At 47.3% G+C, this 25655-nt stretch overlaps 1 pseudogene; it reads left to right on the top strand.

Annotated features, from left to right (window-relative positions):
* The first annotated feature begins 1868 nt into the window (after positions 1-1868).
* Positions 1869-13215, top strand: LOC133355153 (ras-related and estrogen-regulated growth inhibitor-like; annotated as a pseudogene).
* Positions 13216-25655: the final 12440 nt, after the last annotated feature.

Genomic DNA, 25655 nt, shown 5'->3' with positions numbered 1-25655 from the left:
GGGGGGGGGGGGGGGCAGGGGTAGCAGCCCATTTGTGTATATATGTAAGGTTATTAAGAAATATATTTTTCACCCGGGCAACGCCGGGTACTTATGCTAGTAAAGGATTTAAAAAACACAATCGGATAAGAGGGTTAACAGGTGGAGCTTCTGCAGTTATGTTGTAAATACGAGTGGACATCTGTGGAGAAGAGCTTGATAGCTCATCAGATTCCTCCGATATAAATAAATATTCTGATTCTGAGTGACGCCACTGCTGGCTCTGAAGGAGCTCCACTAGAGGGAGCTCTAGGTGGAATTTGGCCCACTCTTCTAGGCTGATCAGACGCCTTGGAAGAGGTGGAAGTACCCACACTTTTCCTCAGGGGACGTCCATAAATGACGTCACGCACCTAGGGGGGGGGGGGGTCAGACATTTGTGACGATGCGTGACGAGGGGGGAGGGGGGTTTGAGAAATGTGACGTCACATCAAAATGCGAAACTTTAAATAAATAATAAATGCTTTCTCCTACAACAACAGAGTGCAGCGACACATTAAATACGCACTGCAGTGACAATAGTTTAAAGCGATTTGAAGCATGTTTTATTTTTTTGGGGGGGGAGGCAGAGCTTTGTGACGTCATATTTGAGGAGGGGGGGGTCTGACTTTTTGTGACGCTGTGTGACGAAGGGGGGGGGGGGGTCAAAATCGTCAAAAATCGCGTGACGTCATTTATGGACGCCCCCCCCACCGCATGCGATGGACTGTGGTTACACTGCTGCGTGGACAACCGCGGCGTGCTCCATACAGCGTGGTCCTCATTGTGACCCCCACTCCGATAGCCGCCACTCCGTGCTGAGCATCAATACAACCACTGCGCTTCCACGAGCTTCCTCTCGCAGATCTCACCCTGGGAGTGGAACTCCCGAACACATTTGGGGGGCGGGGGCGATGTGAACCCGACATCCCGAGTTCGATTCTGGGCCACGGGTAACATCAGTGGCGAGTGGCATCTGAACGAGCTTTGTCCCCCCCCCCCCTGACCCTCCTCCCCACCCCCTCAATTCACCAACCCGAGATGTGAACTACCTCGCCTGGTATACAGGAGGTCGTTGCTTCGATCCCGACCCTGACGTCCGTTGTATGTCTGGAATGTGCACGTCTTAAACGCGTGGTCCTATTGTCTGGTGCCGCACTAAAAGCCACCTGGGAACACCAAATGGCCTGCGGGCCTTGCAATGAAGAACTCTGGTTTAGAGGATTTGACTGCTATACATTGCCACATAAGCCACTTCGTTGAGCTATCATTTGTGGCCAGGTCGCTTCTAAAAAAAAAAAACTAGAAAGATCAGTGGGCCTTATATGGTGAAATAAAAAGTGTTTAAATAGTTTAATGTGGTGAATTATGTCCAAATAAGAAATAACCCTCCATCCACAGGGCCCGCACAAGCGTGTGGGAAACCATCATCTAGCAGTGGATTTACAAAGGGGGGAGGGGGCGGGGGTGCAAGGACATTCATTGTTTAGCCAGACACAGCGACAAACTTCTACGGTGCCTAGCACACGTGACATTACAATTATCTTCACGCGTCATTAGTCATGTGCTGTGGCTGTTCAGCCTGGGCGCAATTGATGCCCATTCATCATCAGTGGAGGTCTCGGAATGAACCACTTCTGGCAGAAGGGGGGATTTAGTCTAATGGTTAATTACAAACGAAGTAAAAAAAAACGAAGCGAACGAAATTAAGAACTTATACTCTTAGGTTTTTTCGGTAAAGTCACGTAGGTAAAAAATGAATGAATTAAAATTATTAATTTTAATTTCATTTTTACCTACGTGACTTTACCGAAAAAACCTAAGAGTATGAATCCTTGCAGTCACGAAAGCTTAAAATCTAGAATCAAAAACTTAGCCGAATACTTCCATGTCTTTATTAAATGTCATTAATTGGAACGTGCCTTAATCAATGTAACTTAAACAAGCGGCAGGGAACGAATGCAGACAACGACTCGATGCATCAGGGTACGTGCAATACGCACCGCCCACATACCCCCCACCCACCCCCACGGCGCTGAGTTCGAGATGGACTCTTCCATACATGGTTTAAAAAAAAAAACTCGTGGGGCAAGGTTTGGTTGGGAGTTTGGTTTGGAAAGAGGAGTCGGAGTGGAGTGGTTAAAAACTTCGCCCGACTTGGTGAGAGCGTTTATTGTGCAAGCAAGAGGAAGCAGTTGAAGAAGTTTGAGAGAATCGCAAAGTTCGATTTCGCTGCCAGGATTGGGCCAAGAAAACTGACCCAAACAGCTACATTTGTCTCTTTATCTCTCTCTCTTCAAAAGTTCCCGTGCAAACGATTTGGAATCGTTCTAATCTCTCATCCAACACACCCACCACGTCGTTTGAATTGAGCAACAATGAGTTCGGGGGAGAATCGACCCGTGGCCAACATCGCAGTGATGGGGACAAGTCAAGTTGGCAAATCTGGTAAGAGCTGTCGCACGTTTCGCGGACACTGCTGCACCATTTGCGTCAATCCACTGCTGGATGAGCGCCTCTCCGCGCGCCCGTTCGTGTGGGTTGCGTGGGCCATACCTCGCCACGCGTGTCAATGCGGCTTGCTTTGGTGAACGCTGGGGTGTTGTAACACGGGCGGACGCGGTTAAGTAGCTCAGGATTCATCTTGGTTCCTTTGGTAAAGTCACGTGGAAGGGAAATAAAATAATAAAGATAAAACATAATAAAAATAAAACATAATAAAATACAATTCTGTATTTTATTACGTTTTATTTTTTATTATTTTATTATTTCCCTTCTACGTGACTTTAAAAATAAAACATAATAAAATACAATTCTGTATTTTATTATGTTTTATTTAACAATTCTGTATTTTATTATGTTTTATTATTATTGTATTATTTCCCTTCTACGTGACTTTAAAAATAAAACACAATAAAATACAATTCTGTATTTTATTATGGTTTATTTTATTTTATTATTTCCCTTCTACGTGACTTTACCGAAAGAACCAAGAAGATGAATCCCTGCAGTCACGAAAGCTTTAAATCGAAATTTAGCTCAGGATTTTCGTACGGCGCAGCAGTTATAATCCTGCACAGATTTAGATAGTGCCCTACTTCAACAACAACACCGTAGCCCCCAAGCAGCCTATACCACCTGTGTGTATGCACGGAGGTCCACATCGCATCGTCTCGCAAAGCCCCCGTATCTTTGTGACTTTTCTTTCGTGTTGTGCGCGCTGCATTTAGCGCGGTAGCGCGTGGATTTACTAGCGTTTATTCATTTGTTTGCTGGTGACTTTGTGTATTTCCTATCGGAATCGCCTCCAGTGCTGTTGCTGCTGGCGGCAATGAAAGTTGTTTAAAAGTCAGAAGTCTCTGGTTTCGCTACCGATGGTCTCGAGAGAGCGAGAGGTCGGTCGCAATCCGGGCGAATGTGATAGTCGGCAAGGGAATGAATAATCCATTGAGTGCTGCAGGCATAGAATTGCAACCCATTGTCGATCCACGAGTGAAGATTCTTCTTTCTCAAAGACGTCATTCAGATCGTGTCCCCGTGATGTCTACTCAAGAGCTTTGCGCGAGACAAACTCCCGGTTGCATCAAGTTGTTCAGCTTGCCTTTGCAACTTAATTGACTCTCTTGCATTGCTCGGCTTCTTTGCGCCGTCGCTCTCTAACCTGTTGTTTAATATTTGGCACCCGTAATGAGCTCTGTGGAGGTGGGGGGGTTGGTGTATCATACAGGGATCATCACAACCTTTGTTGTCGGACAAAGAGCTGGCCCCTGGAGGGGGGAGGTACAGCAAGTAGGACCGACTGAATCTGTATCCCATTTGGAATGCCAAAAATGAATAATCTGTTAGGGAATTGACAAACAATCCCAAGTATCTGGCTGTTGTTGCTTTAAAAAATGGTCTGGACTAAATATAGCTGTTCCTCTATCGCTGAAGTAATGCGTCGCATTCCAGTATAATTGTATCGGGCAGGTTATCATAAACAAAAATTCAGTTGCAATCAAGTTTATTGGCTATTAAGATTCAATTAGCCAAGTGGGATCCGTGCTAATAATGGGGGCTTGGACGTTGGCCAGCGGCGTGCTTGGACAACGTTAATTGTGTGATGCATTGCGGCTTAGTGTAATGCGTTTAAAGTGATGCCCTAACTCGGATTATAAGACACACTTGGTTAGTCCCCCTTCAGTAAATCGATGTTCGTGTGTAAACATCAGTCGTGGGGAGGCAAAGGTGGACGGTCGTGGTGTTTGGCCCACACCACCAACAACAACATTGTGTGTCGTCCCTGCCTTAATAGGTGCCCGCTAAGAGCACCTTGCCCCCAGCAGTGTTGAAGGCTGCACAGTGGGGGGGTACGGTGGTGTAGTGGACACCTGAGTCTCACCTGTGACCTCCTACCAGCGGGCGTTTAACACTTCACGTGGCCTCGACGTGCACGTAGCCTGGCACAGGCGCCGTTGTGACGGTCACCGCCACTTAGTACTGAATGGCGGTTCTTGTTGTTGGTGTAGCGGTTAGCGCGCTGTGCTACGAACCTGGCGACCCGAGTTCGATTCCCACTCACGGCCATCAGCCAGTGCTGGCTCCCGCCTAGGTCGACTCAGCAGCAAATGAGTACCTGGTGCGATGTGTGAACATCGCCACGGGGGTGGCAAAGGCGGCCGGGCGTGCAGGCTATACTGGGGGCATCTTTGTTTTTGGTGCGTCTTGTAATCCGGTCGTTGTGCGTGTTTCTTGTTTTCAGCGCTCACCGTTCGCTTTCTGACGAGGAGATTCATCGGCGAATATTGCAACGTCGGTAAGATCCATAATAGAGGTTTTTTTTGGGTTAGATCACGTATAAATCTATAAATGTGTCGTTAAACCCGCCACCACCCGACAGCCAACTAGTAAGGGTTGTCACGTAAACAGAACGTGGCCAATTCGTCACTAGTACAGCACACCGGTGTGCTGGAGAGCAAAGCCACAACATTTACAATCCGAGTACGACGTTTCGCAAGTAATTACAACTAGCTTAATCAGGCGGACAGCCACATTTGTAAGATGTCGGTGCCTTTACACTATGAGATCTCTTTTACCAGTGGCAAAATATAGTAGTAGGTTTTTACCCTTTTAAACTGGTACAAAACTGACACCTTTATTCAAGGCATCATGTTTGCAATAACCACAACACAAGGTGACTGTTGTCGTAAAACCTAGATTAATTGCGACGTTCGTAATAATAGCACTGTGGCTCGAGCAGATTGTACGTTTAAAAAAAAAGTTTCATTGCAAGACACGCATGCTCTTTACACAGCCAATAATATTAACTCTGTTAAACGACTCTCATCATCTGCTTTCCAATTAACTTTTCTGATTGCTGTTTTAGTCGCAGAAAAAAAAGTATGTTATTGGTAACAAGTTTATCAGACTAAATACTTCGTGGTTGTCATTGCGTATTACATCAAGGTAAACATCTCAAAAGTTTTCATCTCACTCGCCACTAATGTTTACCGTGGCCTGAAATATAAAACTCGGGTGGGCCCCGGTTCATAGCGCAGTGCGCTAATCAGTATTTTACAATAGGTCGCAGTAGGCTCTGCCTCGGGCCTATGGAAAAAAAAATGTGACCATGTGTTTTTTTGTTTGATAATTAAATATATATATAAAGCAAGGATAGGCACAGTGTATATACCAAGAGGCAGAGTCATGTCAATGTCAGTCGTTTTTTTTTCACAAGGCGAGAGAGAAATTAACACAGGAGATTAACTTTTCGAGATTTTTGTCATTGCAAAATGATCAATAGCATCTTCAAATAGTGTGTTTCGCAAAATCTCATTCTCAATAGAGAAGTGGAAGGGGAAGTTGTCCTGTGCTTGATATAAGACAGTTTTTTTTAATCAGCTTTCACGAATGACAGTGGCTGTAGTCACATGGGGCAGCAGTTCCAACTGTCTAAAGTTATCACTCTATGAAACAGAAGTGCCTAGGGCCTACAAGAATCTTAACGCGGCCCTGCGTGCCACCGCTCCACCCCATAAATGCACTTGGGAGCATTAGAAGCAATGAGCGTGGCGAATGGGGATACTGGAATTTCTGCACCTTGCAGTTGGAAAAGTCTTCAGCGTATCGTTATAGAGGGGCGGTTGCGATAGCGATAGCTGGTCAACAGAACCTGACGTGGTTACTTCCTGTGCGGATTAGAGAGAGGGCTTTGCCCAAATACTGATAAAAAACAAGACAAATCGGTGTGGCCACCCAATGGATCAACAAAGCGTCCTGTGCTGGAGAGTGCTCACGGGAATGCTTGCCTCGTTTTTGTTGGTCGCAGAGGCGGTCTACACACACTGCGTAGCAGCGACGCAGGGCGACGCGGTGCTGCTCAACATATGGGACTGCCCCTGCAGAGAGGTGAGTGAGGCTGGCTGGGCCCCGTTGTGCCCTGGTTTCTCACCTTTTGAGTGTAACGACGCCGGGGTCGTGGAGCGGGACACGTTGGACGTGCAGAGCAACGCGCGGAACAAACCCCAAAGGGGCTTTGCAGCACGACTGAGAGAAAAAAACTCCAGTCGTACTGTACTGCTTTTTTGTGTTTAGCTTGTTGTCCTCCCCCCCCACCCTCCACACCTTTCGATTAGCACAGTTGGCTACGTACGGTGCGAAAGAAGTTCAACGTACGTACATGCGTACTGTTGATGAATTGCGCTAAACATAGTCTCGGCTGGACGTAGTCAAACATTCTCTTGGTGGATAATGTTGGCCGTAGAGGAATTTAACGACAATAGTTTATATGGACTAGACAGTGCCTCCTCACGGACGAATGTTTTTTTTTCCCAGCGTAACATTACCTAATCCCTCGACCTATTGACCCCACTTACCACTTAATCCTGCCCTTTGGCTCCTTCGACCTAGCAAAAAGCGTTCAGAGGTGTTAGCACAAGTTAGCACAATATATATTTGGTTATTGTATTCGTATTAGTCAATGATAACACAGTCCTAGGTTCAGTTCCTACAGCAAACCTGTACTGCAAACATTACCTGCTTTAAAGTAACGGTTAGAATGAACCTCTTCATTATCCATTGCACTCAATTATATTTTTATTAAAATGAAATTACTTGCAGGCCGCGGCGTTATTAATTCAGCACAAGGTTCATGAAAGTTGGCAGTACTAATAAAAATCAAGATTTTTACTAAAACCAATTTCGGTGCAGTGTATAATTCTTCTCCCGTAACTCCTGTCAAATTATTATGAAGGACAGGATGAAGTTGGTCATAGTGCCCCGAGTCATATCCCAAGTCCTGCAACTGAAAATGAACAAAATAACTTTTTTTTATGAAGGACAGGATGAAAAATGAGCTGCCAATAAAATAAGTTTGGACACAAAAAATATTTTCATACCGGGCTTAAATGTTAATTCTAAATTAATTTTAACCGCTTAACATTGTCTCCGAGGACCTTATAATGGCAGTGTTCACCTGCTTTTTGTTGTCGTTTCGCTCCCAAATGTGTCCACGGGTTGAGCCGCATAGAGTGCCGTATTAAGTTTGATGGGGGCCCTGGTACTCGTTTGGTTTTTTGGGGGGGCCATTTTACCACCATCTATGCCCCGATGCCGAAAATTTTACCGTTATAATTACCTTGCGTTATTTCGCTTGTAGTATTTAGAAGTTGAAATGAACAAACTCTTTAATATTTTTGGTTCTTTCGGTAAAGTCACGTAGAAGGGAAATAATAAAATAATTAAAATATAAAACAATAAAAATTCTCACGATGTTTCGACTGCAACACAAGCAATCGTCAGTCGAAACATCGTGAGAATTTGTATTTGATATTTTTATTATTTCCCTTCTACGTGACTTTACCGAAAGAACCAAGAATATGAATGCCTGCAGTCACGAAAGCTTTAGATCTAAATTTAAACTCTTTAATGTTTGCACATAACTGGTTGTAACACACACAGTGGTGCTTATGGCCTCAAGTACCAAATTGCACGGTTGGTTTTACCATAGTGCTACAGTGTTGCATTTGAACCATTATAAAGCAGACTATATGTGCTTGGGGGGGGGGGGGGGGGCGTCCCTTATAAGTCCAAGGCACCGGGCTGTCGCTGATCCAGCTCTGACCCCGTAACCGCCGGACATCGTTCCTAACAACCCGAAGAAAAGTCAGAAAGCTGTACGGCAGCACAACCGCGAAAAGCTGTGCGGTAGAATTATTATAGCCCTTGCCCCTCGCCCTCATTGCCTGCATCGAGTGGCCCACGACCACGGCTGACTGATGCCGTCGTCTCTTTGATGTGCAACATCTTGAGGCGTTGGTCGTGACTCTCTTCCGTCCGTCCCTCCAGTGCTGTGGTTTATTTTCCATTACCTCCAAATTGTAGTGACACGGTCGTATTACTCAGAAATGAAAGCAGAGTTCACCTTGATTATAGCCTAAACCCGACAATTCATGGCATGACACGGGCCCAGCGTCGCTCAAAACCTATGCGGCTGGAGCGAGTGGCTCCAGATTTGACGTCCTGAGCGAAGCGCTGTGATGTGTGCGGTGGGGGGCGGTGTGTGGGATGTGGGGGAGGGGCCTTGTTAAGCTCGTGAGAGAAAGATTGCAAGGCTGGGCTTGATGTTGGCATCCAACAATCATCCGATGGGATTGAATATATATACACACATAGACATACAAAAAATGTTGTTGTAAAAGAGAAGAATCATTCACGGGTGTCCCAATGTTAGAGGTGTTGTACCGATATGATTTGTAATTACTTTGCTGGTAAAATTAATTGAATCTGTGTATAATTTGGGAAAGGTTTGCCTTGCATGCTGCGATGTTTAGTCGGGTTGTAACCCTGCCTTGTTCGGCACGATGTATGACATTTTTAAATCCTTTATATTAAGTTCACTTGCTTGCTTGCGCGCTTACGACCGTGCAAATCTTTCGGTCGTTTTTTAACCCACTTCCCGTGATCCAATCGAGCTTGACAGTTTGCACACAGACTCGTTGTGCGTGACAATTTATTTTCGTGACATTTTTTTCTCCAAAATTTTACACTTTTTAGGAAAAAATAAATTATATTTAATTACCAATTGCTTAATGGTGGCAGGCAATCATCTGACCCAAAGGTGGCAGCCATCTCAAGCCAGAGGACGAGAGGACTCTAGCCGCCACGCATATAAAGGATTTATAGTGAAAAACTTTGTTTTTACGGGTTAACTTTTTTTACTCCACGTGCCGGCAACTTCTTCAAAGAACTGAAAAGCACCAATTCAGTTTGTGAATAAGCTGTGAGCTCATGGAGCGAACTGCGAAACCCAGCACAGGAGGGTTATAGTTTTATATGTAGGCTTTCACAACCAATACTAGGATTGATAATTAAGTTTCTTTAGGGTTCGATCATTGCGTCGGTATAATTCACGGTAACGTTTTTTTGGGCTGGATGCGTCAATGTAAATGTATCGTAAACCGACCTTCACCGGACACAGCCAATCAAGTAAGGTTTGTCACGTGATCAAAACGTGCCAATTAGTTACTACGTTGGCGCATCGGTAAATGTTGCGGCTTTTTTCTAGAATAAACAGCCTCCCCCCCCCCTCATTATCAACTCGTATTGACCAGGGTGATGAAGTATGGTCACGCAACCCCCATCGTAGTGAATCGACAAAGTGACCGTCAATAATCATGATGGGCTCTTGCAACAATCGCACCACACGGTTTTGAAGCCCTGATTTGCTGTCCATCATCGACGGCAAGCGGCATGCGATTGCCTCGGCACGTCATCACATCATTTACTTCTCGACCCTTGGCAATGAAACCTCCCGTGACGGCGCGCAGTGAAATATCGCACACTCCCTCCACATCCCGGTTGCTTCGCGATGCCCGCAGGACGAACGCCGGCCATGGGCAAGCGGGCACGAGTCGCGCATCACCTGGGCCGACGCCTTCCTCCTCGTGTACAGCGTCTGCGACCGTGACAGCTTCAACGCCGCGCTGCAGATGGCCCAGGCGCTGCGGGACGCCAAGCGGCCGGCGGGGCGTGCGGCGCGAGCTCCCGCCGTCGTGGTGGTGGTGGGGAAACAAGCGGGACCTCCAGCACGCCCGGGCGGTCGGCACGCAAGAGGCCCGGGCCCTGACAGCGGCGCTGGGCTGCGGGTTTTTTGAAACGTCGGCTGCGGAATCGTGCGAGGACGCGGAGACGGTGTTCCAGGCCCTGCTGGGCGCCGTGTCCGGCAAGCGACGGGGGGGCGGTCCCAAGGCCTGCCGGCCGCCCACTGGCAAGCGGGTGCTAGGCCTCAGAAGCCTCCTCAAGACCCTCTCTTTGCTGTTCTTGCGCAAGTGAGATCTGCGGGGCAGCATCCCCTTGCGCCGCCTGCTCGTTTTTTTGCATTTTAATTTAATTGTTTATTTTATTGCGTCAAAGAGATTTTTTTATAGCGACTTTGTGCGGTTTACTTTGGAGGTTTGTGTTTTTTTTCTTTCTTCATTCTATGAATTGAAGAGGAGCTTTTTGGTGGAGTTGCCCAGATTTTATCGGGGCTTGCCCGCCACGTGTCACGGGGGACTTGTGTTTTTGGTGAACTATTCTACCAGCACTGGGGGAATGAAGGTTCGTGTGCTTTACATTGGGTGGGTTGTTTGTGGCTTTGTACATTTCTGTCTCGCTCAAGAGGAACTTTTTGAACGGCACGAAAATAGCACGACCTGTGTTCACGTGGACTCTTTGTGTCGAACCTTTCTCGCTTCTGCGGAATAAAAAAAATCAAGCAACGAAAGAGACGCCACTGCCGCACAATACCGCCCGCTGAGTGTCGAATGCGAATGCCAAAACCGAGACAAAGATCGAGCGCGCTCCCCTTCTTTGCAAGCGTCGTCCATCCATCTCGACGCTTTGTCGCCCCCTGAATTGGAGGCCGCCGCTGCTTCCCCGTCGACGGCTTCGCGGGTCGCTGGGCAGCGACCTGCGGGGCGGCGCTCGTCGCAAAGGCGGAGTCGTCGGTCTTCGTGTTGGCAGACGGATCCGATGGCCAATTCTCACTCCTGGGGTAACGCCCGATCTTGTCAGATCTCGGCATCCTGAGTGGTTGCTTGAGCTCTGGATAGCTCCGTGAATGGGCGATTACCACCAACGCATGTTGAACCGGTTGTTGTCATCTGTGGCTATGTTGTCTGATGCAGAAGCGGGGGGGGGGGGGGGCAGTGCAGTTACAATTCACTGTTTAACTGCACCTCTACGTTTTCACGCCTCGTATGCTGCCCGGCTTTCACCAACACGCACTTTTACCGGCGTGTTGAAAGGATTCGGAGTGGGTGGTGGGGTAGCCACGCAGAATTCACGTGCTTTTACTGGAGGCTTGAGCTTGTTCGGATATATCGATGTTATTGTTACGTTGACGTTTATTATTCTGGAGCGTGCACCAAGGGAGCTGGCACACTTTGGAAGCTGGGGGGGGGGGGCGGGGGGGGGCATACGAGGAAAGTCTTCCCGCTGGTTCTTGGTTAGATCACAGATCGCGTCCCCACCTTCCCCCCCCACTTCGTCACGGTTCAAGGTTTTCTTGCGCCGGAATCATATTGAGTCCACACGTCGCTGCTTGCCACAGACCCGGTGCGCAGCCAACCGTTTGTGCGCGACTGTGCAGTTTTAAGGGGCCCTTTTTCCCCTCGATCGGACGACAAACTCCGGACGACAAACGCCGATCGTGCTCATCACCATGACCGTCGTTTATGTCGCCTTGTTGGAGGTGGAATATAAAAAAAAATGACAATGAACAATACCGTGATTGTTACCGAAAAGCATGAGCCACATTTCTTCAAACGGCCGTGGGTGTTCCTGACAGCTTCGACGGCCGCGTTACCCCGTGGCACGGCGCGGGTCAGCGACCCCCCCCCCCCCCACCCGTTGTGTCGGATGCACTGGGACTCGATGATCTAGGGCTCTTCAACTTCGCAGGGTTGTTCTCGTCTAGCTGCGTGGGCTTCTTCAAATCGAAGACCGGTGGGAGAGGTTAATTATTTGGTGACCGCTCGAAAGTGGCTTTGCGTTCCCCGCGAGGTGCACCCTCGGTGGGGGGGGGGGGGGGGGGGTTTGCCCGTCCTTAAAAAAAACGATTCAAAATCCGTGGCGCGTTGGCCGACCCTCGTGCGCGCGCGCGTAGGCGGCCGACAGCGTCGTCGCGAAATTTCAGTTTAAAGAAACGTCGCGAGCAAAAGTGGGGCACGCGCTCGTTTTTAAAACGGCACAAATTGAGCGGCGTACTTATGGCACGCAAAAAGTAAAACCTTGACAACTCTATCCACAAAGTAGGCTTTGGTTGAGAGCAGGCAGATTAATTGGAATTGGGGGGGGGGGGGGGAAGAAAGTGAACTTTGGAATTCGTTGTTCCGTGCCGTCAGGGGATATTGCAATAAAAAAAAACTGAAAAGTCTCTTGTCAAGTGTTCCAATGAAATTGGCTTGGATTATATATATATCTAGATATTTTTTTTTTAATGTTACGTCGTCAAATGATTAGTGTTCACGTCATGGACCCCGTCGTCAACTTTCTCAGGTTCTCGGGCTGGTGGTGCAGCCCCCTAAACCCCCTCTTTGCTCTCCGCTTGTGTCCGTGGGCGAAATCACGGATTTAATGACTGTTATGGGAGGGGGGAAAAAAACAACATTCGAAATATGTTTACGCGCGCACCTTAAATCGCTCGGCTGCTCGTCGCGGGTTCACCGACTTTGGTGACCCCATCCCCCCCCACGTGACCCGCAAAGGTGTCGGCAGGGAAACCGATTTTACTTTGAGAAGCAATACAGAGAGCTTAGGCAGTTGTTTCCCCCCCCACAACCAACACGCTCTTACTACTTAGGTTAACAACACACACCTATCACCGTGGATCATTTAAGAGGTGGCTGTAATTGTGCTTGTAATGAGGACTTTTGGGGGTGTAAGCGGTAACCTAATGGGTCAAAAAAAGAGTGGATGGCACTCATGGCTGCGACGAGGGTTCCTTGCAAATGACTCTCGAATTTGACAAATTGATCGTCTCCCTGCGCAACGTGTGGCCATCACGGAGCCGTGCCGTGACGGATACTGATTGAGATGTTCCTGCCGTTGACGTGCGGCTTGCTGTGTTGTAATATTTGTCGTTCCTGTGTTTTGCGGCATTGACGGATTGACTGCGAGCGCTTGTGCAAAATTATTCCGGAATTAGATGCTGCTGATCAATCATTGGTCAGGGGATGGTTTGAACGGACGTCGATGTGAAAAGAAAAATCATGCGTGATAACGCGAATAAAAAATGTTTCGAATTACCCATCCTGTGTTTTTTGTGATTGTCCAATTTTTTTTATTGTAATTGGTGGAATAAAGGAGCTCTTACCTATTCCACTTCATCACATTCATCTCTGTGTACGAGTAAGGGCTGAACAATTTGGGGAAGATATCTAATCGCGATTTTTCTGACAGATATTGCGATTTGATTTGCGATTACATTTTTTAAAGTCAAGCTTCAGTTCAATATTCACTGTGTAATATATTTAAAACATGTGATGGAGCATTACCACATATTACCATCAAAATATGAACTGCTCGTCATGCATGCAAAGATAAGAACTTAAAAGATATGAATTGCTTCCAACATGTATTTATTAAAATGTTTTCATTGAAATAGAACAAGCAAACATAACAATTAACTTAAATAAAGTTAGAATAATAAAAAATAAAACAATTGCAATAAGAAAGTAAACGGACTTTTCAAATCGTAGTCTTTGCGATTTGCTAATCGCATTGTTTCAAATTTCTATTTGAAATCGATTAATCGTTTAGCCCGAGTACGAATGCTTGTTTTGTTGGGGATTGCTACTGTGGAGGAATTACTGCCGGGATGTAATGCTTATCACTAGACCTGGAATCCAGAGGTTGCTGGTTTGGTCTCCTGGCGCGGCAGTTAAAACAAGCGTGCGTTGTTTAAACGTCTCGTCTTCTGGCCGGCACTCATATTTTTTCTGTTGCGATGGGGGGGGGGGGGGTCTTCTCCCCCAGTCAACACGAGACGTTGAACCAACATTTTCTAAAAATACCCCCTGCCTGTGACCATAAACGTAGGCACCCCCCCACCCCACGGCTAGTAACTACAAGCTGTGTAGGCACTACGCATTGCAGGTGCTACGCATTGCCACAGAGACATGCTTTGCGCGGTGGGGTTCAGGGTGGCTGCCCATCTCTTGAGACGTCTGGTCAGCGTTGAAGGTGTTGGCCCAATACCCTCGAGAGGGTTATCTTCCCTATAGTAGAGGCCCTTCCATCGGCAATGGTGTAAGCAAGCAATTGCAGGGCTGCACATTGGGTTTTTGTGGTGTTTGTGCATCTGTATACATTCTGGAATTAGAATTCGGAGTGCTTGCAGAGATGGCTGGGATGGTGATGGTATTATGTATGGAATGACGTAGCTCTGTTGGCCTAAGCTTGCTGGTTCTTTCCATGGGTTGAAATCTCAGACAGGGTCCAAACACATTCCTGTGGAGGGAGCTGGTAGGAACGTTGGGTTGCTCGGTCAATGGCCAGGGTCAACGGCAGCGTGGTGTATTCCGCAAATATGCCCGACTGTGGGCGGGCACAAGCCGGCGTGAGTAGGTTAAACGTTGAGTTTTATAAGGGACACCACGGGGTGACCAGCCCCTTCCCACCCCTCCTACCCCCCACCCAGCCCCACCCACCCCACCCAGCCCCTCCCTACCCTCCCCACCCAGCCCCACCCTCCCCATCCAGCCCCTCCCACCCTCCCCACCCTCCCCACCCAAGCCCCTCTCTGCACGACGGACGGACACAATAATCCCCTGTGGGCTGGTGTAACCAGGAGGTTCCTACCAATATAACTCAAATCAAGATCATCATCTACAACATCAAATCGGTCATAATCACCGTTTCTACCATCCACCGTCTCCATCAGTCATCAATTTACTCATCATTGTCATAATTCATTATTGGTGACCGTTCCATGATTGAGGTATTCATTTCGGTGGAAATTCTTAATAAAATAGGTTCCACTGATTGTTTTATTCTCCAGTCATTCCCACTTGTTTAACGATGCTCACGGTTATTTAATCTGATCCAAGAATATATTTTAAAAATCCCCCATAACGATGACATGCGCAGCGGTTAACCTTGTCAGGGATTCGTCTTTTCTTCGTGTAAAAGTAATATTTCTGCTTTGTGGAACAAGGGAAGTAGTGTTTGACACTTGCGCGAAAAGGAATGCTCCATTGCCATTCGAATGGAGGAGTGAAAAAGTTAATGTTGAGCACGTACTTCCTTTCGCTACCGTGGCATTCAATGAACATTCCTATCTTAAATTTCGATTTAAAGCTTTCGTGACTGCAGGGACAAGATAGGAATGTCTTCTTGGTTTTTTCGGTAAAGTCACGTAGAAGGGAAGTAATAAAATAATATTATTTTTATTAGAACCAAGAAGACATTCCTATCTTGTCAACAAAAGGTGAACGCTTTTCGATCTGAATTACAGCCTAAATTGGTCGATGTTGCTATACCCAAGTAAAAAAAAAGCCACACTGTCATTGTCCACGTGTTTTAAGTTGTCTTAAAATGTTGAAGCTGTCTCTTAAACGACGCATTTCCCTCTAATTATAGTTCAGTTGAAGACTTGAATTGGGTCTTATTACACTGGTCAACAAAAGAAAAACATTTTTTTCTGGCCTGGACTTTTGCAGCTGTTTTAGACTAATTTCAGGGTGCTGATTCCTAATCTGATCTCAGATTTGCTCTATCACATCTCATTTTTATGCTATCGGCATACCCCATTTTCATTGATTTTACCCGAAATTAACTCTGTCACTTATGATTGCAAGTTGTTGCGAGTCAGTGACTGCTTTAGTGTTAAAATATGGTGCGGTATTTTTAGGATAGTGTGTTTATAATATCATTTTATGTAGATATCCACACTTATTTAATAATTTTCTTCTGCAGTTTTTATTGAAAATGCAATATTTGATATCTCAAAAACCTGATGTGATAGACAAAAACTGATGCCAGAGTTGGAATCGGCACCCCAAAATTACCTTAAAACCGTTGGAATACCTTACGCCAGAAAAAGTGTGTTGACCAGTGTTACTAACGACCAATCCCAAACGGCTTTTCCAACTTCCAAGCAATAATTGACGCAAACTCAACCGACGTAGCGTGATTGGAATGGGTCATCCTGTTCCCAATAATCACATTTATGGGGTGCCTTGTCGCAATTTCAACCCCCCCCCGTCCTCACGACCCCCCCCCCCCAACGCTTCCTCGTCATTACCCTGCTGCAGTTGCGACTCGAACCCGTGTGATCTCACCTGTGATTAATCGCACGCGTATAATTGTGCACTCTGCCAATAGCTACGGATACCCAGGTGCTGTTTAAAAAATATATTATTTAAGTGAATGCAACGGTGATCGGGGATTGAAACCAGATCAACCCCCCCCCCCACGTGCACAGTGGAGTACAAGGGACGTCCGCCACCAATTGAGATTTGGCCGGATTTCGTGCTGAGGAAATTGACCCGCGGTTTTGAGACGTGGAGGGTGTTTATGATCACCCTTGCGGGATTCTCGAGCCGAGGGCCAGAGGACTGACTGCCTGCACGAGTCAATGAAGGCCGTACTTCGGATATGAATACATAATAAATCATTCGTCCACCCATTCTTGACGGGAGGGGGGGGGGGAGACAGTTTGCTATAAAAAAATTAACCGGTAAAAACAAAGTTTTTCACTATAAATCATTTATAGGCGTATTCAATGGGCCACAACCCAGCCCACATTGGTCTTTGAAACGGGCGGCTCGAGTCCTCTCGTCCTCTGGCTTGAGATGGCTGCCACCTATGGGTCAGATGATTGCCTGCCACCATTAAGCAATTGGTAATTAAATATAATTTTTTTTTACCTAAAAAGTGTAAAAGTTTGGAAAACATTTTTTCACGAAAGGAAATTGTCACGCACAACGAGTCTGTGTGCAAAATGTCAGCTCGATTGGATCACGGGAAGTGGGTTAAAAAACGACTGAAAGATTTGCACGGTCGTAAGCGCGCAAGCAAGTGAACTTCAATATAAAGGATTTAGAAAAGTACCGCAGTTCTGGACGCGCGCTCTCTCTCATCCACGGCGCGGCCATGGTGCCGTTACACCGCCTGCACACTTGACAAAAAATCCGGCGATGTCACCGCGCCAACTGTCATCAACCCCCGGGGGGAGAGGGGGTAACCTTTTCGCCAGCGGTGGAAATTCCACGTTCCCATGCTGGAGGCAAGTCCATTCCAAGAAAAAACACAAAACTTTATAATGAAACAAAATTTGGGTTAGATCCAAATCCAACATCATCGGGCGATTTTGCCAGAATTGGGAAGTGGTAACGAATTAGGCACGTTTTGATTACGTGACAAACCTTAGTAATTGGCTGTACCGGGTGGTGGCTGGTTAACAACACATGTATACTTAAGCGATCTAACCCAAAAACACTTATGAATAACATTGGTCGTGAAAGCCTACGTATTAAACAAAAAAAGCACTGTTGGCTTCCCACAAAAGAGGTAGATATTTTATCTACCATAAAGTGATGATTGGTTGCGTCAACCGCCCCCACCTCAACTTCCACCGCGCCCCAGTGACAGGGAATTGAACTCTGACCCATCATGATTGCGAGCCGTGCGCTCTAACCACTGCTCCACTTTAGCCTGATTACAATATGGAAAAATGCGTGTGTATTTTTGAAGCAAATGTCCCGAGTATTATACCCCCACCTACCCACCCCACCTCCTGATTGCTCCATGCGTCATGTGCTGGTAACCCCCAGAGGCGCTACGATCATAGCCGTGGCCCTTTCAGGGTGGGAAGAGTTTTATTGTTCCGATTTAAAGCTTTCGTGACTGCAGGGATTCATCTTCTTGGTTCTTTCGGTAAAGTCACGTAGAAGGGAAGTAATACAATAATAAAAATAAAACATAATAAAATAATTATTTTATTATAAAGTCACGTAGAAGGGAAGTAATAAAATAATAAAAATAAAACATAATAAAATAAAATAATTATTTTATTATATTTTTATTATTTTATTACTTCCCTTCTACGTGACTTTACCGAAAGAACCAAGAAGACGTTTTATTGTTGTTTGATTGACGGCACTTTCTAATGATGTGCCATTTGCCTCGGGCGCAAAGATGTATCTCGCATCCCCCTCCCTGCCTTTCTCCCCAGTCGCGCGCCACTCTCTCCTCCCGAGTCTGATCTGACTCCTGCCAAAATGCAAGGCACGAATTTAAATCCGCACGTTCGGCAATGTGCGTGCATGCGGTGGTGGTGGTGGTTGGGGCAGCTGGGTTCGTATTCTTTTGAGAGATGTGTGTAACGGATACGTCGTGTGTGTATACAGTGGGGAGCGGTAGTGTAGCGGTTAGCGCGCTGCGCTATGAACCCGGTGCCCCGAGTTCGATTCCCGCTCACGGCCAACACTAGTGACGATTATCTGAACTGGTCCCGGGCCTCCCCTAGGTCGACTCAGCCTCAAATGAGTACCTGGTATGCCACTAGGGAGACAAAGGCGGTCGGGCGTGGTGCTGGCCACCCACCCCCTCGTGTACCGTTCCGGCCTTCATAGGTGCTCGCTAACAGCACTTGCCCCTACAGTCTGTTAAGGCTATACAGGGGATCTTTATCTTATACAGTGGGGAGCGGTGGTTTAGCGGGCGTTCGACACTCCACGTGGCCTCAACGTGCACGTAGCCTGGCACAAGCGGTTGTTGGTGCTACTCGCTAACAGCACTTGCCCCAACAGTATGTTAAAGGCTATATGGATGACATTTGTCTTTGTGCATACAGTGATCAATTCGTTTGCAAAAATTGTGTGTAAATAAAAAAACAAAATTCGATGGCAGCACATATATCGATCGTTCTCAAGATGAGAATGTGTGCCACGGAGCAAATTGTAAACCATCAAAACCATTTGATGGGATAGTGCTGTGGTAGGTGGAAGGGGCCATCCATTTAGTAAGTACGCAAAAATCTGTCGAAACTTGACCCCCCTTCCCCCCTCCCTGTAGGCACGCGGACTTTTTACACCCCCCCCCCCCACATGCGTACGTACGCCTGACGCACCCCCCCCCCCGAATCCTATAAAACGGCCGAAATTTAATCCACCCAGAAACGACCAAGGATTAATAATATTAACGTGTTTAAGCAAACAGATAGTCCACCGCCGGACTGTCTAACTCATTTGAAGGCCAATGTAGACAAATTCTTATCGAGGCTTCCCCTCCCCGTTTCCTATGCGTAAATTGTCAGTAGACCCCCCCCATACGCAAGCGACGCATTTGTGTTAAACCCCCCTCCCCCCTTCTATGCGTACGTACTCAATGGATGGCCCCTAAAGGTTCGTAACGCAAAGGTCAGCGGTTCGATTCCACCTCGTAGCGGTGGGTAATGGATACATAAAAAAAAAATCCACCCATCCCGTCTGTCCAGCCAGCCATCAGTACAAATGAGCTCAAGTTCGTCGATCGGCAAGTAGCGTGCGGTGCGGCAAAGTGTGGCTACTTCCACGTCTTTCCAAGACGTCTCGCCGGCGTGGGAGTGTATTCCAATGACCCTCTCGAGGAGGGCCTCTAGGCTCTAGCGGATGATGCCCTTCTGTCGGCAGCGGCGTGAGCAAAGCAATTGCAGGGCTGCCACCTGTGCCGTTACCGTCTCGTCAAAACCATCACAACACCAGCGGCGAGCGAATTAGAAAGACAACAAAAAAAACCGGGGGACTTTCTTTAGCCACGGGCAGTATGCTGAATATTCTTAGACGTAGGGGGTCTCATCTGGATACGCAAAGCAAGCTGGAATGCCTGCTTTGTGTTGTTAAGACCACCTTGTCGAGTACGTACCTGGACTAGCGGGAGACAATCACTGAACACGGGGCCCTGCAGCGATTTCCCTGGGCAAGTCTGAACCAGCCCGCCTGCCCCCATCCGCCCACCCATGCGATGGGTGGGGGAGATTACGGTGGTAATGATGGGGGTGGGTGGACAGGGGAGATAGTGGCTGAGTCGCGTGCTGTGCATGAGAGGTGATTTGATCCCGTGTGGCCGTGTTTGTCTCGCTGCATTTTCTTCTTGGCCTAGTTTCTCTCGCCCCCGTCCCTCTGCCATCACCCGCCCCCCTCTCCATTTCCACAGCAATAATTCAAATCTGTAAATGATGACCCAGAAAACATGCCAACGCTGAGTCAACGTTGGCATGTGGTTGTGCCAATGTTGGCCCAACGTCCGGTGTTGACTGGGGAGGGGAGACCCCCACATCGGAACAGAAGACGAGACGTTTCAACAACACACAACGACGTGCCCGGTGATGGCCATTATGCAAAAAAAAACCCACCAGTTCCTGAAGAACTGCATTGATGTCGACTCGTATTAAGTCATCGTCAATACATTGAGCAGATGCGACTGTTTTATAGATCGAGGGGTTGCCTCTCTGTCTCACTGCTGCCTGTCGGTTCGTCGCATTTGCTCGACGTATCGATGGCGACTTTAGACAGTTCTTTAGGAGTTGGTGGGTTTTTGCACAATGCTGAATGAAGGCTGAGAGCTTCTGACACGGAGAGTGTACACGTGTTTGTGTGTGTTGTTTAACCCCCCACCCACCCTCCTGTTAGCCCGGTCAGCTGGAACAGAGACCCTGTGGTTCTTTTCACGCTCGTGTGCATCTGTGCAACGTGCGCACGTCCGTCTCGAGAAAACACGCGTTTCGATTATATTGAGCGTATTTGGCTGCTATAAATTTCCACATTATAAGCCACTTCGCCGAGCTATCATTTGTGGACAGGTCGTTTCTGAAAGAGAAGCTAATAGCTCAGCGGGGCCTTACCTGGTTTAAAAAAAAGAATGCTTAGTTTAAATTTCAGGCGACAGCCACAATCCTGATGATGCTGGTTGTAATTACCGGCGAAACGTCACGGGTGCTCTAATTGTAAATGTCGTGGGTTTACTCTCCAACGCACAACCGGTGTGCTGAACTAGTAACTAATTGGCATGTGTTGATCACGTGACAAAACTGCACTACTTGGCTGTGTCGGGTGGTGGCGGGTTTAACGACACACATTTATATTTACGCGATCTAACACAAATAAGTATGATTTTAAAATACTTTTTTTTTTAAACACGCTTTAATGAAATGTACCGTACTCGTAATGGCAGAACTCCACGACTCCAGGAAGTGGCCCCGAAGTTTGCCACAACGTAAGGGGCCGTGGTGATTTACAGCCAACGTGAGTTGAGCGTGGACAATTATACCCAAGCCGAAGCATAGCATTAAAAAATAATGTTTTAAAAAATATATTTTCATGATAGAATATAGTATTGTCATCAGTATGACATAAGTGTACCAAGTTTGCAGTCTATACCACATTGGGAAGTGGCTTAAAATTAAGTTACAAGATTTGAGGATACGACTAATAACAACAACAACAGACAGTGAGTTAATAGAAAGCGTGTAATAATGTTTAAAAATAAAAAAATATATTTTAAAATTTTTAATGATAGAATATAGTATTGTCATGAGTGACATAAGTATACCAAGTTTGCAGTCGATACCACATTGGGAAGTGGTTTAAAATTGAGTTACAAGATTTGAGGATACAACAACAACAGACAGCGTGAGTTAAATAAAAGCGTGTAAAAAAAGCGCCTCTATTATGCAGTTTGGTTTATCTTTGTGCACTTTTCAGCTGATCTCTTTACTCTCGGCTCCTCCAGGGTGGATGCACGTACGTGTACGTACGTTGAATTTCTTTCGCGACGGACGTAGCCAACCGTGCTGATTGGATGTCACCTCGGGGCGTGTACCCACTCCTGTCTCTCCCCCACCTTCTTTCTGCGTGTGAAACACGGCATCGTTGAGCCTTGCACGATGGGGGTAAGGGGGGGGGGGGCACCAATATCAAATGTGGCAAATGATTATTGTCATCATCATTATTATTGCACTCTAGATATTTCAACTATTTAAACATTTCGATTTAAAGCTTTCGTGACTGCAGGGATTCATCTTCTTGGTTCTTTCGGTAAAGTCACGTAGAAGGGAAGTAATAAAATAATAAAAATAAAACATAATAAAATAAAATAAAAAAATCTTTTATTAAAATAAAACATAATAAAATAAAATAAAAAATTATTTTATTTTATTATGTTTTATTTTTATTATTTTATTACTTCCCTTCTACGTGACTTTACCGAAAGAACCAAGAAGATATTTAAACATTTTAAAACATTTTATTTTCCCAGATAAGACCCACAGAGCGACGTAGCTCTTTGTCTTGATAGCTCAACGAAGTGGCTAATCATGACGTGGGCTTTTAGAGCAGCCAAACACTCGAAACGTATGTCGGTTATTGATCGTGGAGGGGACAAAAACCGGAGGACCCGGAGCAAAATCGTCACGACCACGGGGAGAGAGAACAGGAGTCGGAGTCGGGATCGAGCCCACGACCTCCTGTACACCAGGCGAGGTAGTTAACATCTCCTAGCCACCGTGATGATGATGAGAGAGAGACACGCAGACTCCAAATATACAGCAGCAGCAGCAGGCGTCAGTGTGGGGATCGAGCCCACGACCTCCTGTACACCAAGCGAGGTAGTTAACATCTCCTATCCACCGTGATGATGATGAGAGAGAGACACGCAGACTCCAAATATACAGCAGCAGCAGGCGTCAGTGTGGGGATCGAGCCCACGACCTCCTGTACACCAGGCGAGGTAGTTAACATCTCCTAGCCATCGTGATGATGATGAGAGAGAGACACGCAGACTCCAAATATACAGCAGCAGCAGCAGGCGTCCGTGTGGGGATCGAGCCCACGACCTCCTGTACACCAGGCGAGGTAGTTAACATCTCCTAGCCACCGTGATGATGATGAGAGAGAGACACGCAGACTCCAAATATACAGCAGCAGCAGCAGGCGTCAGTGTGGGGATCGAGCCCACGACCTCCTGTACACCAGGCGAGGTAGTTAACATCTCCTAGCCATCGTGATGATGATGAGAGAGAGACACGCAGACTCCAAATATACAGCAGCAGCAGGCGTCCGTGTGGGGATCGAGCCCACGACCTCCTGTACACCAAGCGAGGTAGTTAACATCTAGCCACCGTGATGACCATGAGAGAGAGACACGCAGACTCCAAATAAACAGCAACAGCAGCAGGCGTCAGTGTGGGGATCGAGCCCACGACCTCCTGTACACCAGACGAGGTAGTTAGCATCTCCTAGCCACCGTGGATATGGCTCAGCGATTACCAGTGGCAAGTAGCTTGGGACAGCATGTGCCGGAGGAGGAGGCTCTGCGACCCATCAATCGGAGCAGTTCATTCATTTTGGCGATGTGCAACTCTGCTTTGCCAACCGCGGGGAGGAGGCGTTACCAATTTTACTTATTCGGTGACGTTAAATGATTCTCTCTTTACAAATCTGTTTTACACTTAAGCATTATTAATGCACCGTCTAAGTGTTTAATGGGCAATTTGATTCATTGCTTGGCCATTATTCATGAAAGTGCTTTTGCACTTGCCCTTTGCCGCAGTTATATATTTGAAATAAATTAATATATGTTTTGCCGTTATACAGATTTATGCAATGTGTGTGTGTGTGTTTTCATGCACAGTTTATGCGTGCCTGCGTGTTATATTGGTGTGTGTGTGTCTGTGTTAATGTGGGGAGCGGTTGTGTAGCGGTTAGCGCGCTGCGCTACGAACCAGGCGACCCGAGTTCGATTCCCGCTCACGGTCAACACCACTGACGATTATCTGAACCGGTCTTCGGCCTAGGTCGACTCAGCCTGAAATCAGTACCTGATGTGTAAAACATCACCACTGAGAAGACAAAGGCGGCCGGGCGTGGTGCTGGCCCACCCTCGTGTGCCATACTGGCCTTTATAGGTGCTCGCTAACAGCACTTGTCCCAACAGTCTGTGAGGGCTATACGGGGGATCTTTGTCTGTGTCTTGTCAATGTGCATGTGTGTGTGGAGGAGTGGTAACGTCAGTTGGCGACTGATATCTGAATTTGCCCTGGGCACTGACAAGCATGGTGAGGTATGGTCAAACAACTCCTAATAACGACACGGCGTGTGGGGGAGGGGGCTGTTCTCTATTTGTGGATTCATTAAGGGGTGTATCTATCTTCTTGGTTTTTTCGGTAAAGTCACGTAGAAGGGAAGTAATAAAATAATAAAAAATAAAACATAATAAAATTATTCTCACGACGTTTCGGCCACAATGCAAGTAGCCGTCCTTAGGTGAAACCAGGTCTGTCGAATAACGCTGTCGCCTCGACAGACCTGGTTTCACCTGAGGACGGCTACTTGCGTTGTGGCCGAAACGTCGTGAGAATTATTTTATTATGTTTCATTTTTTTAAAATAATTTTATTACTTCCCTTCTACGTGACTTTACCGAAAAAACCAAGAAGATGAATCCCTGCAGTCACGAAAGCTTTAAATCGGGTGTATCTATCCTACGCACCTCTCTTGCACTTGTAAGTTATTACTTTCTCATGAATGTTTAATGGGTCATTTGATCTTTTGCGTGTTCATCATGAGGCTAAGTGCTTTAGAACGATACGCTATGCTGCGGTTAATTACTGAAAATTAAGTCGTATGTATTTTTTTCACTTTATACTGATTTGTCAGAGCTGCCACTTGGTGTAACGCTCAGCACGCTGGACTTTCCAGAGCTGACCACTTCGGTTCCACGGTGGGAAAATGTTAACTCCCTCCTGGCAAAATGTTAACTCCCTCCTGGCAAAATGTTAACTTCCTCGCGTCTCTCCCGTAACCTTTCGCGTCTTGTGTGTGCGTGGCGGCCGCCCGCGCCAAGCGCCACCCACGCGGCCCCTACCACCAACGAGGATCCGTTTGGCATTCGCGGATGATTTTGGGTCATCGGCACCAAATTGCGCTGACGCTAGACGGGCACGAAAATGCGCAAGGGGGAATACAATCGTGAAGTCCCCTCCCGCTCCCTGTCACACACAGACGCCCTCACATCCTATCCCCCCCCCCCACCGCCGTCACCCCACCGCCCGCCTAATTAAAGCCAAGGGGTAAGGGGCGACTCGGCGCATGGTCCACAAGCCACCGGGTCCGTGCGTGCCTCGCATGCGTGCAGAAGGATTGTGGGAAGCGGCGATGGGTGGGGTGGGAGGGGTGGGAGGGGTGGGAGTGGGGCAAAGCTGGCTGTGCTCAACCCCAACCCCACGCACCCCCAGCCCTCCTCCTGCCGATTCACCCGCACGACGGCAGCGCAGATCGGAGATGTGCGCGGCGATAACGCGGGCGGGTGGCCCCTTATCTCCCCGGGAAGTTCTTTTTTTTTTGGCTTGCCCGGGTATGGAACGGGCCGGCCAGGGCAGGGCCAGTTGGGGCGTTCGTTTCCTCTTTTGTCGCTTTGTTTGTGCCTGTCCCAGATTGGCCTTTTAGCTGAACTGATAAGCCCGTGTTTGTCGGTTGAGCCCCCGGGTTGCGTGTGTTTGTGTGTGTTTTTAATTTGTCACAAATGGCAGGCGTAATTTAAATCCTTTTTCGGATTTAATCCGCCGCGGTGTCGATGCGCTCCGACAGCTGGGCCCGAGGAGCTGGCAGCGACACACGCGCGAATATTAAAGGCGCC

This window comes from Lethenteron reissneri, chromosome 50 (genome assembly GCF_015708825.2).
Source record: "Lethenteron reissneri isolate LAM-NWPU_2019-01 chromosome 50, ASM1570882v1, whole genome shotgun sequence".
NCBI lineage: Eukaryota > Metazoa > Chordata > Hyperoartia > Petromyzontiformes > Petromyzontidae > Lethenteron > Lethenteron reissneri.
The sequence above is the reverse complement of the archived record's forward strand: the minus strand, read 5'-3'. Positions and strand labels throughout refer to the sequence as shown.